Source organism: Cibotium barometz, chromosome 19 (genome assembly GCF_041138505.1).
Source record: "Cibotium barometz isolate CiBa-2024 chromosome 19, ASM4113850v1, whole genome shotgun sequence".
NCBI classification, from domain to species: Eukaryota; Viridiplantae; Streptophyta; class Polypodiopsida; order Cyatheales; family Cibotiaceae; genus Cibotium; species Cibotium barometz.
In genome coordinates, this window is record NC_141064.1 from 52,639,497 (window position 1) to 52,652,261 (window position 12,765).

Sequence of the window (12,765 nt, forward strand, 5' to 3'; positions counted from 1 at the left end):
TTATTGTGGGTTGCCTTTATCTTCTCATCCATGTGTCTAAGAAAGGTTTCTTTCTCTATCTTTAGGAGGGCCTCTATGATTCATCCCTAGCTTCTTTAAGTATTGCATTCAATGTAGGAAAATGCCTTCACCAACATGAGCTCACCAGGATGAGCTTTGTTGAGGATTTCCCTTCCTCATAATTTTGTGATTCATGCTTCTAGGGAATCCTTAGCATTGTTGAGCTTTTTTATGCAGGTTTCCAACCATTTTTTTGGGATCATGGGGCATCTATTCCTTTATCAATTTAGCTTGCATGGCATCAAGTTTGGCTGTTCTTACTTGAGTTACATGTCATTTGTTTTTGGACTTCCTGCAGATCCTTCACTTGCTACTTTTGAGCATCTAGCTCCTTTTGCATAATAGCAAACTTAGTACAAAGAGAAGCATAATCATCCTCAAGCTTGGCCTCTACTTGGTTTTTTTCTTTCATTGTCAATTAGAGGGCTTCTTCAAGATCTTTCTCCTTTGCTCATCAGTTGTGTCTCTGTCCAAAAATAATTTGGTAAAAGCTATTATGCAGCATCCTTAACCCTTCATATTTTATTTCAAATCTTCTCTTTTTGGGCACTTCTTTGCTTTTTTCAAACTCTTCTTCATGCTTTCAAGATGTACTCATCCACACTGCAATGGTGGTTATTTATGGCATTCGGGTTGGAAATTGTTGGGATTCATAGAATAGCTACATACTAGGTGACCTAATGACTAGCTTGTTGGCTATTTTTACATGTGTTTCTTGAGAGACAAAGGCACCATCTTGGAAATATTAGTTTATAGATTCAAACCTACTTGTTTTGATGTAAGGCTTGATCCACCATGTGTTAGAGTACCATTTATGATGTGCCCGTGTAGCTTACTAACATGATGGATCAGTGGTAGATGTGACATCTTTAACCCTTCATATATCATTTCAAATCTTCTCTTTTTGGGCACTTCATTGCTTTCAAACTCTTCTTCAGTCTCTCAATCATGCTCTTGAGTTGTACTTAGCCACACCATTGCTTCAACAATGGCGGCGATGTGTTGGGGGAGTCCACCTCTATAGCTCATCCCAACACACCACCGTACAGAGGACACTATATGCTAGCACCACAACACTAGCAAAACACAAATCTTAGACAGAGTTTGTCCCAAAACATGTGATGGCCTCTATATCACCACCACCAGCCACAAGAGCCAAAATCACAACTTTGAAGCACATTACAACTCAATTGATATCCTCTGACCGTCATTTGACTCCACCAATTGTCAGGTCAAACTTGACCTCCCACAACTTTGATCTTCACTCCTAAATGTTCAACTCACCTCTCCTCTGACAACCAGCTCACCAAAAAATCTCTCAACTAACACCTAGCTGATTGTAACCTGAATCGGATACCTACCTGCCACTCTGCTGACCCCAATCAAATACATGTCCTTCAGGTTGGATTTCAGATATCCAATGTAGATTTTTCACTTTATGTGAAAAAGACGGATAGAGTGATCATGCTATTAGTCATCCATGTGGATGACTTGATTATCATTGGTGATAGTGATGTTGACATGCATGATGTCAGGAGACTTTTGAAGCAAAAGTTTGAGATGAAGGATTTGGGTGAGCTGCGATATTTTTTGGCCATAGAGGTGGTGAGATCATCTCATGGCATTTTGCAGAGGCAATATGTCTTGGACATGTTGTCCAAGTATAGTATGAAAGGCTGTAAGCCTATTTCAGTGCCATTGGAGTAGAACACAAAGATTTCTGTAGATGCAAGTGAGCTTTTGGAGGACCCCACTACATACAAGCACATAGTGAGTAGCTTGATCTACATGACCATTACTAGGCCAGACTTGAGTTATGCTGTTGGACTTGTGAGTCAGTTTATGCAGGCTCCTAGGAAGCCACACTTGGATGTGGCTAGATGGATTCTGATGTACATAAAGTCCACAGTTGATTATGGACTTTTCTATGAGGCTGGTATAAAGATACAACTACATGGGTACATAGATGCTGATTGGGCTAGTATTGCAGATAGGAGATTTCCCAATGTTTTTATGTTCTCATTTGGGAGTGGTGGTAACAACATACTCCCCGATCTTGTTTGACCATGCTCTGGGTGCCTGCTTTAAGCCATACAAGGCTTTGCGTAACCTGCACACAAAATCTGGGTGTGCATCACTGCATCATGTAAACTTCTTCTTGCAAATCACCATGCAAGAAGGCATTCTTTACATCCATCTGATATAAAGACCAACTCTTTGCTGCTACAACCATAGCAATGAATCACCATGTAAGAAGGCATTCTTTACATCCATCTGATATAAAGACCAACTCTTTGCTGCTCTCTGCAACCATAGCAATGATAGCTCTCACGGTTGCCATTCTTGTAACCAGGTTGAATTTCTCTTCATAGTCAATGCCATAAGTTTGTGCATAACCTTTGGCCACCAATCTTGGCTTATACCAAAGGCACTAACTCCCATGTTGCATTTAAATCCAATGTTGCCATCTCCTCATTCATGGCATCTTCCCATTTCTTATTTCCAAGTGCCTGCTCAAAACAAGTGGGCTCCAAATCCTATATTGCTTTAACCATGTAAGCATAATGGTGGCTTTATATCCATCATATATCAACCTGTCAATAGGGTGCCTAACCCTCATAGAACTGCATATACCTGGATCACTGCCTGGTGTCCTCAAGACAGCCCTCATTCTCCTTACACTAGGAGTAACCATAGATGGAATTCCAAGCTCCTCATCAAGGCTCTGCTCAAAGCCGCTAGAGTCACCATCCACATATGAGCGACCTGCTGAGACAGATCAGGTGTTGAGAATCATGAATCGAGCTCTCCTAAACAACTTCCTAATAACAAGACATTTACCTAATCATAAACTAATCCTATACTAATAACAACACTAATCTAAGGTGGATAAAAATGAAGGAGACTCATTGTGGATGAGTGTGTGCTAATTAAGTTTAGACTCAAGTTCAGTTAGGTTACAAGATGGAAACTTGTACTCATAAAAAAAGACTTGAGATGTTGTGCTTGTATTCCATTGTTTGAATTGTCCCCTTTTTATATGAGGAGAGTACAACTTAGCATTTCTCTTACATGTGGGATAATTCTCACTTGGTGATGTGGCTTCTCACACTCACTCCATATTTTCCTTGTGCTCTTTGGTACCATATTTCTCAACACCCCCCCTTGGTGCCAAATCTTTGGGCTACTCAAGGTGGTTGGATGTCGGTTACAAAGTCTTGTTTTGACTTTTTACTTTCTACATTCCCCTATGTGCTATATGAGCAACTTTGGCCCATGTGCTACTTTGGCACTTTCCCCCCTTAATGGTAGATTGGGTACAATTTTTAGGCGCTTTCACTCTTCTCTCCCCTTGTGCTAGGATACTTTGGCCTTTATGCTACTTTGGCACTTTCCCCCCTTAATGGTAGATTGGGTACAATTTTTAGGCGCTTTCACTCTTCTCTCCCCTTGTGCTAGGATACTTTGGCCTTTATGCTACTTTGGCATTATAGCTACTTTGGCTATGAATTGCTTGAGTGCATCATATGGCCTCAGAGGCTAATTACATCACACTTTTTGTAGAGACAAGAGGGGTGAATTTCTAGCTAGGGTACATTATCGGTCCCATAGGCTAGATACAAATACTTTTTGTAGGAAGTAGGATTCTTTTTTAAACAAATTTTTGTTTAAGTGATGGATAGTGATTGGTAGCTTGATGTTGCTTAGTTGATGCTTGATCATGTTTACATTTGATGTAAATGCACTCTTTTTTTGTTTAGACACACATACGCTCACATATTCATTTGGTTGTAGCATTTTTACAAAGATTGTGCTTCTCCTTTTTACATACACATGCATAGCGTGCTCATGTGGCCGCTTTTACAACAAGGGTTACAAAATGGCTTTTGATGAATATTGATGTAGTTGCCCATGGAAAATAGGTTCTAAAGTTTTTGAAGCTGATGACCATCATGTGAAGGCCCATGTGAACACCCTCTTAAGGAGGATAATGTTTTAGAACCTTGGAGATTTAAAAAAACAAGTAACCTTATCGCTTCCTTGTTGGTGGCATGCTGATAACGTGCTTGTTTGGTGCTACTGTTGTTACTCTCGTTGGAACTCATAGGTTGAGGAACCCTTGGTTTGCTCTGTAGTAGATGGATACACAAGAATACATGAGAGTGTGAAGGGGAGGTGGCTGTAGGAAGAAGAGAATTCTTCGATTTGCCAGCTATAGCAGCATACTCGAGCACACATGGAAGGAAAAAGCCCCTTGGTGCTAGTGCAAGGCCAATTGTTGTAGGTAGTATTGGAGGAGGGCCTAGCCGCTTCTTGACAGGGCCATTTGCAACAGGCAGCTCACATGGATTTTTGTGATGGCCATCTCAGCAAGAAACAGTGATGTGGCTATCTTTGCGCTGGTCTACTCACTCTCTCTTGTTGTCCTTAGGAGCTGAGCAATAACAACCACAAAAAATCTTCTTCCTTCTTTTGTTTTCGTGCCCAACACAAGCTGCTTGTGCTTTTTCTTATGGTCGAGAGTACCAAAGGTTTTGTTTTCAAGTGCTTTCCCTTCTCTTGTTGTGAGGAGCTTTCTACTAATGTTAATGTACCCCCTCTCTGCTTTGTTTACTAATGGCAACAAGCTCACACAATTTTGGCCTCAAGGAGGGAGTGGATAAGATTGGGGATAAGAGAGATTAAGGAAAGCTAATGAGTTTTTACTTAAATACAAGTCTAAATGATTTCTTAAAAGATCCTAATCCTAAGGATAATATAAGAAGAAAAGAAACCCTAATCTCTTGAAATGATTTGAGATTAAACTAGGAGAGCTAGACCTAAGCTTTGATACCATGTTGAGAATCATAGATCGAGCTCTCCTAAACAACTTCCTAATAACAAGACATTTACCTAATCATAAACTAATCTTATACTAATGACAACACTAATCTAAGGTGGATAAAAATGAAGGAGACTCATTGTGGATGAGTGTGTGCTAATTAAGTTTAGATTCAAGTTCAGTTAGACAAGATGGAAACTTGTACTCATAAAAAGACTTGAGATGTTGTGCTTGTATTCCATTGTTTGAAATGTCCCCTTTTTATATGAGGAGAGTACAACTTAGTATTTCTCTTGCATGTGGGATAATTATCACTTGGTGATGTGGCTTCTCACACTCACTCCATATTTTCCTTGTGCTCTTTGGCACCATATTTCTCAACATCAAGCACAAAAGGTTGATCTACCTTTTACTTCCCTTTGCATGATACATGTGTACCTACATCTGTCCTCAACCTGCCTGACCATGGGCTAGCATTGAATCCACTGCTAGAGAACTCTCCAAGTCCAGTAAGCACCTGTGATTGCCGCTCTACATGTGGTGCAACATTAGCACTTCTTACATATCTGCATCTTCTGTTGCCTTCACTATTGGTGCATACCAGCTACTCATCTCATTAAAGACAACATCTCCGCTTACTCGCATCTCACAAGTGATAGGGTTATAACATCTATAACCTTTCTACTCCATAGCATAACCAATAAAGATGTATTTCTCTGCCTTTGGATCTAACTTTGTTCTCTCTTCATCAGTAACATGCACATATGCAATACACCCAAACACTTTCAAGCGAGACACATCCGGTCTTATGCCTGTAAACTTCTGTTCAGGCATCATACCATGAACAGCTGCAGTGGGTGTCCTATTTGTAATGTACACAACAGTTGCTACTACTTCTATCCAAAAATAATATGGCATATTCTTTTCAGCCATCCAGGCACCTGCCACTTTTGCAATGTGTCTATTTTTCTTTCACAACACCATTCTATTGCGGAGTGTACCTGCATGTAAATTGTCTCTTGATTCCCTGCTTCCTCAAGAAATTGCTAAACTCATTGGAAAAATATTCTCCCCCACCATCTGATCTCATGCATTTTATCTGCATGCCTTTTTCCTTCTCGATCAAGGCTTTAAATATCTAAAAGTGAGCAAACACCTCACTTTTCTCCTTCATGAAGTAAACCCACACTTTCCTAGTGTGGTCATTAATGAATGTAACATAATACCTGCAACCTGTAATTGTTGCTGTCTTGGTCGATCCCCATACATATGAATGTATGACATCTAATAGCCTTACATCTGAATGTATGACATCTAATAGCCTTACACTGAATGTATGACATAATATCTGCAACCTATAATTGTTGCAGTTTTCTGAATGTATGACATCTAATAGCCTTACACTGATATGCTTTTCATGTGGGAAAGCATGTTTGGTTTGCTTACCAAGCTGGCATGCTTCATATACTCTATACATGCCATTAATCTTAAACTTTGGCAAACCTAAAATAATATTTTGGGCCTCCATAGACTTCAATCGTTGTACATTCACATGACTAGTACGCTTATGCCATATGTCAATATCTGCAATGACACCTATTCCATACACAAACATGGCTGCCTTTACTTCATGCATGTTCACATCCAAAGTAAACTTCATGCATGTTCACATTCAAAGTAAATATCCTGCCATTTTTGTTACTCTTTGCAACTAAGGGACACTGATTTTTGAAGCCTTCCACAAAATATCCTTCAGGATTAAACCTCACTTGTAGACCTTGATCAACCATTTGTCTAACAGAAACCAGGTTCTTTATTTATAATATTTGGAACATGAAGTACATCTACCAAGTACTTCATTTTGCCATCCTGCATCGACAATGACACTTTACCAACATGCACAATGGGATGCGCCGTATCATCACCAATTTCTACATAACCAAGTTTTTCCATTTTCTGCATGTCTCTAAACCACTTAGCATGACTGGTCATATGGTTAGAGACACCAGAATCCACATACCATGTGTCTTGAGATCTTGATACATCTCTTGTTTTTATGAAACTTAGCATGTGCTACATCACAAACAATTGCTCACTTCTGTCATCATCACCTCCCTGTTTACTAGATGATGCATAGTTGCCTTGCTGTAACTTTCGACTTTTAATGCCATTCTGCTTTTTATAGCAGTCCTTTACCATGTGCCCTGGTTTGCCCACCATAATAATAGCACCCTATGATATTTGCATTCTGATTTCTTTGCCAACCACCTCGACCTCTTTGGCTCCCCTTGCCTTTAGACTAGCCTCTTCCACCTGTGTATGGTTACTGCTGTGAATCATTGGACTGTTGTTGTCGAGAATTCTGATTTCCTTGTTAGCCACCACCTTGGCCTCGACCACGACCTCTACCTCTGCCTCTACCTGAATTGGAGTAGAAGGCATGTTCTGATGTGTTCTTGCTTTGTGAAAAAGAGTCCTCACCTAAAGACTTCTCTTCTAGGATCAACATAGACACCAAGTCCCGAAAGTTGGGAATATTCTCCTTGATTGCAATGGAGATCTTCAATGGCTTGTACTCTTTGTCAAGCCCATTCAAATAAACACTTTTACCAAGTCATCATCTTCCACTGATACATTGATAAACCCAATAGATTCAACAATGCCCTTGATCTTTAAAGAATAATCATTGATTAATATGCTTTTCTTTTCCACAGTATGTAACTCTTGCTTTAGTTGCAATTTCCTTGCCTTTGTGTTGGTCTAGAACATTTGCACCAGATTCTGCCATGCAACTGCTGGAGTGTTGGCATCCTGTATGTGTCCTATCATCATGTCCGTGACACTAATTGAAAGCCTATACACGACTTTCCTTGCACCTTGATTCCAATCCTTGAATGCCTTTATATCTGCTGGAGTGGCATTCTCTTCGGACAACTCTGGAGGCTCCTCATTGTCTCCTTCCACATAGTCCCAAAATCCTTTGCCCATCAAGAAATTAATCATCCTGAACTTCCAAGCATGGAAGTTGTTCTTGTCTAGCTTCTCACTAACAATCTGATTGACTCCATCAGACATGTTCCCCTACAATAATCAAAAAACTACAACAGATAATTTCTATATGCAACATGTAATATAAGAGTATTTGCGACTACTACAACGGTACTTCAGCACAACCTATAGGTCACCAGATCTAACCAAAGTACATATACATACACCTAATGTTACCAATACATGTGCAAACACTGTCTGCACTAACCAAATTTCGACTAAAGACAATTTTCAACTAGAACTTCCCGAAATTGTCAAAAATACCTTACAGTGATAGAATGGAGACTGAGACATGCCCGAAACGCATGAGATTGCCTTATGCCTCCAAAACGAGAAGACCACTATGTCACAGGAGCTACAATCTCTCCGCATGCTTCACACGGTGGTACAGAATGAGCATGTTGAACAAAGCAGGCAACTAGAGCAGCAGCAAGTGTGGAACTGGATTCTTTCGGATCCATTAAAGATGACCCGAAGAATAGCCTGGCTGCTACCAATGCAACAAACGCTGACCTCGCCCTATAGAATGTTAATCTCCGGTGATAGACCTTGAGGAGGCATAGCTTATGACACTAAGGGCACATAAGGACAAACTCCGGCAGAAGGCTCTTGATAATCTTTGTCTTATTTTACTGATCTACAATTAGACCTCCAAATAGCTTCTGATCGCCTAACATAGGAAGATGTCCGTATACAGCAGGTTGTCCGCACCTACTTGGATATGATCAATTCTTTGCGGCAATTGGTTGATGTAAATAAAGCCGAGAAGCATGCTTTGCGAGCTAGAGTGAAAGCCCTCACTACCATTCAGAATGATATGGAGGAAAAACCTCTTTGAGGTTACCCCAGTTGAATGGGATGAATGGCAGTTGAGAGGCCTAGACATGCAACAGCTATATGAATGGCAGTTGAGAGGCCTAGACATGCAACAGCTATATGAGAGCATGACTCAACAATTACTGGCAGACTTGGAGCGCCCACCCATATACTGTTTAGCTCTAATACCCTATGGGTCACTCTAACAAAAACTGAATGGTACCAGTACTAGTAGAGGTGCAGAGTTGCAAGCCTGGGATGCTGTGATAACTTCTCCTCAAGAGCTTCAAGGCAACTAGCAGAGTTGCAGTCCTAGAAAGGCGAGGCCAATTAATTAATGACTGAGTTAGCATTCCTCCGGTTTTAATACCAAAAGCTTACTTAGGAAAAAGATGACCTCACTACTCAGATGGAGCAAAGTGCAAATGACACGACTGCACAAGTATGGCACCTGGAGGAGGATCAAGAAATGCTGAGCAAAAGGTTCACTGAGCAAAGCCATGAGGTAGAGACCCTTACAAGCTCTCTAACACAGGAAATGAATAAATCTGTTTGCAGAAGCCACATCGGCGCACTGGCAACAAGCTCTTAAGGAAGAGAGGAAGCAGTCTAAACAGCTTGCTGATTTGCTCGACAAGGAGCGGATCTCCCATGATCGCATGATGACCAAAAATATCCCACCGTTGCACCAAGCTCAAGATCTGTAGAACTTCATGGAGATTATTTTCGGGCAGCAGAATATATTACTTCTTTTGTAGATATTGTTAACCAAACCTCTGCCCGGCCAATTGTAATGATATTAATTCATTTCTTTTGAAATATTCTACTGGTGCTACTACTGTAGTATCTGGTGTTGCTGCTGGTGCTCCTTGACGAACTCCTCCCGAAGATCTCCTTCACCCCCACGTACTACCAGAGGAGATTCTTCTTCCCACCCCATCAAATGACTAGAAGGGATGCATGTAGGGCCGGATGACACAGTCACTTGGGATTATAATTGGCTATGTGCTTCTACATGCATCGATAGCATATCACACTGGTGGTTTTTCATTCTTCCTATTCTATTGACACCTTTGTGCGTTACAAAGAGAAGTATCCTCAGGCAGCCGCTCTAGAAGAAATTTTTCACACACTGAAGAATAAAAAAGGTATTGGTTACCCAGATGCTAATAAAGATGCAGATAACTGATGTGGGTGGTTCGATCTTCGGATTGGGAATCCAACCCACCAGATGTGCTAAGTGTTAATGTATAAGCTGTCATTCATTCATATTCCATTTATAGTATTTAGTCGACGAGATATTACTCCAATCGGCGAGTGCTGCTTTCAGATCTATCTTTGTATTTCTATAAAACAGTCCTGCGGGATACACAATGCAATGCAATGTTCAACATTTGTACGAGCAGTTATTATCTTAATATGATGATGTTTTAGTATTTATCTATATTATGTTTTGTAATTCTTTCAATCTATAATGATGTTTCCGGTAGGTTAAAGTAAAACATTAAGTGTTGATTGCCCAGCAACAATTTCATCCAGCTTACTATGTACCTCAATATTCACATACATTCTGGTGAAATGATATCTAAAACTGACCGGTCCCTAAACTGTCTTTACCTCCTTGATTGTGAATGATCCGTCCGTGCACTTGATGCATATACTCTCCTAAGTGATTGATTTTGTGTTTGGTTTTGATGGACTTCTCTTTTTGGTTTCCCTCATGGTTCCCCACATAGGTTATGCGAGGATGGATCCTCCTTTGCTTGAGGAGGTTACATCCAATTCGTGCATTGATGGAATCTTCTTCTTTGAAAAGGAGCCATTCTAATGTACTACTCCAAGTGGTGCTTCCTATTTTATGCTAGTGATCCATGACGTTAGTATGAAAATGTGGGTTTATTTGCTTTGGGATAAGGAAAATGCTTTTGGAATGTTTCAATAATGGCATAAAGTGGTCAAAGTATCTTCATGAAAGGCTCTTAGGAGAGATCTACTAGGGATTCAATGCGAGATAATAGACCACACTCAAGAATAGAAGGACATCTTTCCAAGTATAGCTAGTCCTCAAGTTGTGAGGCGGCTCGAGCAAGTGCTCGATGACCTCAGATGGGCCTCAAAGCTATGCTAAGAGCTACACTTACTTAGTAAGCCTAATATCATCCTAGTTAAGTGATGTGATTAGTTTGATCCATTTAGACCAATTGTAGGGTGGCTGACATAAGCTCCCTTACGATATATCCAACCCTGGGTACTATATATAGATAGGTTTGGTAGCCTCATCTATCATATTAAGATCATTAGTTGAGACCTATCTTCATTTTGTTCAGCAACATTACTAATGCATGACATCCTTCAGAGTCTACCTAGATCGCCATCAAAGTTCCTTACCGGAGGAGTGCATGGGTGGGCAGATGCCATCGATTTGTAATTTAGTATTATTCTCCATCTCTCTTGCTTTAAGTTCTTTATCTTTAGAAAAACATGTTGTTTGTGTGAATGCATGTTGTATCTTCTTACACGGCTATGGTATCAATGCTGCTTAATGTTGCTTGGTGGGTTTCATATGCATGGTTTCTTATTATATAGAATCCAATTAACCAAACGATGTTAAAAGGGTTCAACTATTTCAATTTCAGTTTTAGGTGGAAGATTCGTTGAGTCTAGTTCTAGCACATGTTCAGTTTTGCCTAGACTTTTTTAACCAATTCTTGTGTCTTTTAACCTTAAGATTTCTCTACCATAAAATTTGGGTTCTCTAACATAGTTAGGGTTCTCTCTAGTTCCTCTAGAAACTTAACATTGATCAATAGGAGCTTTTTTCTTATCAAGCACAGGTTTACGGCTTCACTCTTGCCAACCCTTATTCAAGCATGATTTGTCATCACCTTTGTTGACATGTTTTGAGTGTTCTTTTTCCACTATTTGTAGGTCTAGCATTTGTTTACATTTGTTGGCCTTTTGGTTCTTTTGATTGGAGGCCCTCACAACCTCAACTACTTTCTTTTGCTTAGCTTACATCCTTGGAAGGATTAAAATTCAAGCGAGTAAAATCGAGTAAACCACAACATTAACCAGCTTTATGTTAAAAATATAACTTTCAATCAAGTGAGAGATCTTGTAGGGGTGCATGGGATAGCCCATTTTTAGGTCCAATGAATTTGTTGGTCACAAGCATCAAAGCTATGCATAGGTTAGACAATAGTTTCTATATGTGAATGATACGGCTCATAACAGTTATTGTGTTAATGGCTTGTCAATACACATGTAGTCAATATACGTTTACACATAATGTCATCCCTAGTGTGTGCACATATGTAGTCAATATATGTATACAAATATATTTCATCCCTAGTGCACACACACACACACACACACACACACACACACACTCTTACTTCCCTGCAAAAAAGACACTTCATATTTTCACTCTAAAAGAGAGCCTAATTGCAAGTGCATAGCTATTACAATGTTCAACACCAAACGACCTAAGGTCTCAAAAAACCAATATAATAAAAACCCAATTTTGAATGCAAATCAAGTGTGAAATTTAGAAATAAACAAAGTATTTAATTTTTAAACTTTTAATGGAGAAATGTATGCTCAAGAATGTCCAAACTCTAGATGGCTAGACAAAATCCAAAATCATAGAGTTTGTATGTGAGCACGAAACCAAAAAGAAGGTATCTGGATGAACCACTTCTTGAGTTAGAAAAATACTCAATTAATTTAGTTAAGTAGAGGTGAGTTTTACAAGATTATGGTTGTTAGCCTCAACTAATTTAGTTAAGTAGAGGCAAGTTTTGCATGATTATGGTTGTTAGCCTCAATGATGAATGAACTATCATGTAACCAAGTGGAGGGTGAGTGACAAGAGAGCAAATGGAGCCAAGAGCAGTTGTCAATTATTTAATAAGGTGGAACAGTGGTATTTCTAGTTGGAATTTTTGTTCACACCGTGGGGGGAGAGAGAGAGACTATGTTGGTTTTTTCTCGTGAGGAATTTCTTGCAAAAGAGTGGA